The following is a 6,000-nucleotide window of genomic DNA, read 5'->3' on the forward strand; positions in this document are numbered from 1 at the left end:
ACAGCAAAGCCAGAATAAAAAGTGACCTGTAGGCTCCTGCTATCCACAGGAAACCACCAAACATTACACGAAGTGTTGTGCTCTCACCAGCTTTAATTGCCAAGCTTTATAATTTTTCCTAAGTCTTAGCAGTTTCCATATTCTCTGGGAGGAAAGTAGGAAATTAATATTCACTGCAGACTTATCACCTTCCAAACACTTGTCCTATTTACTATTTTACTGTGCCTGGAACTTCAGAAATTACGACTACCTTTCCATTTTACAGATAGGAAAGCCAAGGCTCAGAAGGTTTAACATGCTTGTGCAAAGTCTCAGACATACCAACTAGCAGGTGATGATTTCCCAAGGATAGGATGATTTCCTGTCCTTCCCGACTCCCAAAGCTCACTGACTCTGCCTTTCAAGAATCCCTTGAGGATGGCTGGAGAGCAGGTTTGCAGCCGCAGGATCCCAGATTTGTGAGTCTGGCTGTCTCCATGTCCTTCTCTGTTTCTAGGGATGTTCTAGAACAAGCTTTGGGTAATGCCCTGGGCATATTTGACACACTTCTCTCCAGAGTGCTTCGTTTTTCTCTGCTCTCATCTGCCCATTGTACCTCATCTCAAGAGAGATAAGAGAGAAAAATAAGGAACAATGTCCACTACGAAGAGAGGGTAAGATAGTCAGAGAAAAAGAGGCAGGAGACCACAGAGGAGCTGATAAAGCAGGAGACGGAGAAAATGAGTGGAAGCGAAGTGGAGGGTGGGGATGGACCTGTGATACCACCAACTATGGGAATCTTGGTTTCATGAAGGACAACAAAGCCACGCTGGAAGGATTTTTTTTTTTTTTTAATGAACACTTTTCCTAATAAGATGGGAAGGGGGAGGTTAGCGAAGGGTAAAGAGGAGAGAAGAACCCCAGACATCACCCATGTTCCTTCTGTATTGAGGGGAGCTGGTGCAGGGTCCCCAGCCACTTCCCTGGGGCCTGGCTGACGGTGAGGGACATCGGCAGCCCCTCCAGCTTCACATGTGGCAGGGCTTCTCCATGCCCTGGGAACATGCTTCCAGGCCCAGCCACCCACAGATGCCCTGCACCTTGGGTGCTACTGCGGTAGGGGATTTCAAAGTTTGCCCTTGGCCTGAACGTCTTGGGGCATCCATGCAAAAAGACAAAACAAATTAAACAGCGCAGCAGCAAACTAGCTACATTAGCCATGGGAGAAAGAATAAGGGAAGGGGAGAGAAAGAGACAGAGAGGAAAAAAGCAGTTAGGACAAACAACAAGCTGGAAGAAGGAGGATAACAGGAAGGAGGAGGAAAGATGACAGGAAAAAGAGAGGATTAAAGGGAAAAAGAAAGAGGAAAAAAAGAAACAAGGAGAGAGGGCGAGAAGCTGGTTAAAAAGCAGGGAAGGGAGGAAGGAAGGTGTTTTATATTTGTAGGAAGGGACATATAATAATATATAAGAATAACATACAATAATATAAGAATAATATAAGACTGTTCCTCATATCCTGAAGGTCAATAAACCTGGCTGGGAAATAAAGAACAAGTTCTAGTTGAGGGTTAGCAAAAGCCCTGAGGAAGTACGAGAACATCTACCAGCTTACACAAAGTTGCCTCCTGGAAATGAAAAATCCAGGGCCAGTCACAGTGTGCATGGCCCACATCTATCCACACCCATGTCCACATTATAGCCTAGAGAATGAGGCATCATCCAAGGCGTTGCTTTAATGTGAGTAATTACAATTAAGCAAGAACTCCCGTGGGCTATAATCACATACATCCACTATGTGAACCACTGGGGTGGGGCAAGGAGGCGAGTGCCCCAGATGCACAGGAAGGAAAGTTCTAGAAAAGATAACAGGAAGTGGAATCAAATATGGAAGGGAGGTCTTAATTACTACAGATGGGTTCAATTTTCATACACAGAAACAGGGAGGGCAGAGGGTTCCCAGGAAATGAGCTTGGAACATGACAAAAATTCTGACTCACCCCCTCCTAGGCTCTCCCAGCACATCCTATGTTAAACAGTCTCTAAGACAGGGGAGACTCACATGCTTTGTATAGTTGAATTTGGTAGCAATCTGAGGGATAGAAGAAATTATGAGAGTATCTCTATCCAAGGCTTTGGTTTTTATTTCCTTCAAAGCAGAGGCTAAAATGAAAGGAGAGGCCATTAAACTAGCCTTCAACTAAGGTAGTGCTTTAAAACTCTGGGTGTGACCCATTAGCAGGTTGCAAAATCAATTTAGTGGATTGTGACCAACTTTTCTTCTCTCCTTTCCTTTCTTCTTTGTTCCTAATGGAATAGAAAATATCAGGAAATGCCTCATGCAGTGAGGGTACGTACTTCTGCATGAAACTTGTGATTTGGTTATACATGCATACATATTAATAACATACATGCATAATTATACACGGGGTTGTGAAGTAAATTCATTTCTTATGAGTTATAAACTAAAAGTGTGAAAGCTAGTAGTCTAGGTGTATCAATAAAGCACAGAGGTTTTTGGCTAGAAAACAGAAATTTCTAGGTTTGAAAAGCATGACCAAACAAAACCTCTGGCTGTGGTTGTTACCCAGTGCAATAGATGCAAAGTCCATTAGCTTTTCTTGAGGTGTGCCTTGCCACAGACACTCCATAAAAGGAGGACAGCAGTCTGAAATTGCTCAAATCTTAGGACAAACTTTAGGATAATCCCTAGCCTACAAACCGGCACCAAATGGTTGTGAACTGCTAAAGCAGATAATTCCCAGAGATCATGTCCTTCCAATTCCTTTCTCAGATATGCTCATGGAGGAAAAATGGGAATGGATGATCCTCCTTGGTCCATACTGGATACAAATAATTCCTTCTACTGCCAGGATTCTTAATTATGTCTGTTCTACACTAAATACAATGCTTTTCCCACTGTTTCTTCCAAACCAAGGTTTTATTGTCTACATCCTGCTCTTTATTCACTGTATTGGGTGTACCTGGGGTAAATAGTTGATCATTTAACCACTGGTCACTGAAATATGTTTTAGCTGATTTCTGCTGGTTGTAGCAAATACATACTTTGTCCACTCCACTTTGTTTTGTCAAGCTCCGTCATATCAGGTGTGGACTTGTTGAGCTTCCAAGGCTGCCAGGAGGGTAGATTCCTTCACATAGGGTTTAGTGCCCTTGAGTGAGTGAAGTTACTCAGTCATGTCCGACTCTTTGCAACCCAGTGGACTGGTAGCCCACCAGGCTCCTCCATCCATGGGATTCTCCAGGCAGGAATACTGGAATGGGTTGCCATTTCCTTCTCCAGGGGATCTTCCCGGCCCAGGGATCGAACCCAGGTTTCCTGCATTGCAGGCAGACGCTTTAACCTCTGAGCCACCAGGGAAGCCTTAGTCAGGGCCTGTACCTGAGACTTCTCTCTGTGCGCAGCTTCCCTCATGTGATAAGTACATTCTCACAAAAGATATGATCCTTGATTTTTCAGGGACACTCAAGGCTCACTTTGATTGTCTTGCCTACCCCTCCACATTTGGTTCTTTCCCCATCACTAGACTTGCCCATTCTGTCACAGTAATACTAAACTACTAAACTGCACAGTCCAAAGCCCATATGATTTTAGTGCCTTTGCTGATACTGGGCTTTTTTTTTTTTTCCTGCCAAGAATGCTTAATCCTCTCTTTGTTTGCTTCACATTTATTTATCCTTTAAATCCTGAGTTCTCCAATATGGTAGCCACAAGTCACACATGGCTAATGAGTTCTTAAAACCTGGCTGGTGGAAGTGAAAAACTGAATTTTAAATTTTATTTCATTTAAATTAATTTAGATTAAAAATTTTTAATTGGAACAAGACAAAATATGTCTCTATTAAACACAACTTTATTGCTTTGGTAGGACTACATTTTGCTTTAACTGTTGAAAAGTTAGTGTCCAAATTGAGATGTTCTGTCATTATAAAATACACACTAGATTTCAAAGACTTAGTACAATAAAAAGAATGTAAAATATTTCATTAATGATTTTTATAATGATTGGGTAGTAAAATAGCAATAACTTAGATATATTGGCTTGAATGAAATATGTTATCCAGGTTATTTTCTGCTGTCTGTTTTCACTTTTTTGATGTGGCTACTGGAAAGTTTAAAATTACGTACATGGCCAGTCATATACTTCTACTGGACAGTGCTGGACTAGGCCTAATCAGGCGTTATCTCCTTGAGAAAGCCTTCCCTGGTCACCCAGGCCAGGTGCAATGGCTTCCCGGCTTCTCGTGACACCCTCATACATAGTTCGAATTGGGTTGGCCAATAAGTTCATTCTGACTTTTCCATTAGATATAACAGAAAAACATGAAGGAGCTTTCTGGCCAACTCAATCCTTACCTTGTTAACTGATATGATCTCTTCGTCTCTGTCTTCCTCCCAGCCATCCCCAGACTACAAGTTTCTCAAGGGCAGGGGCCATGTTTTATATTTCTAGTGCCTGGCACATAGTAGGTATTCAATAAGTAATTGTGAAATAAATTAATGAAGGGCTGACCTCATCAATTTCATGATATCACAGGTATTTCAAAGTGAAAATTTCATGTACAGCTACTTTCTAGATTAATAATGTTTTAGGGCTTCCTTGGAAGGCCAGTCTTCTGGCTGAGTCTCTTGGCTACTGTGTGCAGTGCCCAACCTGGGGGGATGTATTTATAGAGCAGTTCTGTAGGCTAACCTTTCCTCCTAGAATCCTGATCCTGAGAGGATGGGTGCAGAGCAGGAATGAGCAAAAGAGGATGAGCTCCAGGAGGAATGGAGGGGAAAAAAGAGGAAGTGAGGCAAGCAGGAAGCAAGACTTCTCCCACTGCTGTCTGCGGCAAAGTGAGCTGAGCATTGCTGCCAAGCAAACAGTGGTGTGGAAGCCTGGGGAGGAGAAGCAGGGCTGGCTGTGGTATGCCACTGGGTGGAGTTAAAATTTATAACAAGGGAGAGGCCACTGAAGAAAAGAAAGATTCTTTTAAAAATTCTGCTGAAGCCTAATTAGAAAAAAATTCCACTCCCTCATGCTAAGTTTTAAGAGACTTCCCTTTCAGAATTATTTTCAGTCTGGTGGTAACAGGCAGGAAGAGTGTCAGATGTTCACCAAGCTGTAAAGCGGATACTCCCCACCCCCTAAACACAGAACCTGACCATACTGCTTTTCTGACTTGGGTTATGAGGATACAGGATATGAAGTTGTCAAGGCATAGATCTTTCCAGAAAGGAGTGCCCCTGTGGTAGAGTGAAAAAAAGAATGGCTGAAGTATTTTGCAGTTGTTTTCACTGAAGAAGTGGAGTGGATTTTGCCAGGCCTTGAATCTGGGTTATACCCATGAGATGTTATACAGCCTGATGTAAGCAGAGGCTTGGAAAGTGCCTGCACATTGAGGCTTGCTCTCTTCTGCTTTTTTTGGAACAGTCACCATGTGAAGCAGCCTAGGCTAACTTGCTAGATACTGGGGACATGTGGCTGGTCACCCTGTGGAACTCCCCCTATGCCAGATATGCATGTGACATTGCCAGGGACCACCAGGCCTCAGAAAATCCTCCAGCTGACTGCACCATGCAAGCAAACCTGGGCAAATCTAGCAGAAGAACTTCCCAGCTGAGCCCAGCCCAAATTGCTGACCCCCAGAATGGTGAGCTAAAAAATGCTGTTGAAGTCTCCAAGTTTTGGGGTGTTTTTTCATGTGGTGAAAAGCACACTAATGTATTCTGATGAAGAGGTGTGGAAATAGCCACCTTACTTACTCTGTATTATAACAGAGTGATTCAGAGTATGGGCTATAATCTCAGGGAAATTTGGTAAAAATGACAGTTCCTACCTTGTAGGGTTGTAATGAGAACTGTGTTAACTAGTGAGACACATGGGGTAATTAGAGGATAGTTTTTGGAGGGACAATTGTGTTTACAAAGGTGGAGTCGTGTTCTTGCCTGGAGAATCCCAGGGACGGGGGAGCCTGGTGGGCTGCCGTCTATGGGGTCGCACGGAGTCGGACACG

Source organism: Oryx dammah, unplaced genomic scaffold, assembly GCF_014754425.2.
Source record: "Oryx dammah isolate SB20612 unplaced genomic scaffold, SCBI_Odam_1.1 HiC_scaffold_13, whole genome shotgun sequence".
Taxonomy (NCBI): domain Eukaryota; kingdom Metazoa; phylum Chordata; class Mammalia; order Artiodactyla; family Bovidae; genus Oryx; species Oryx dammah.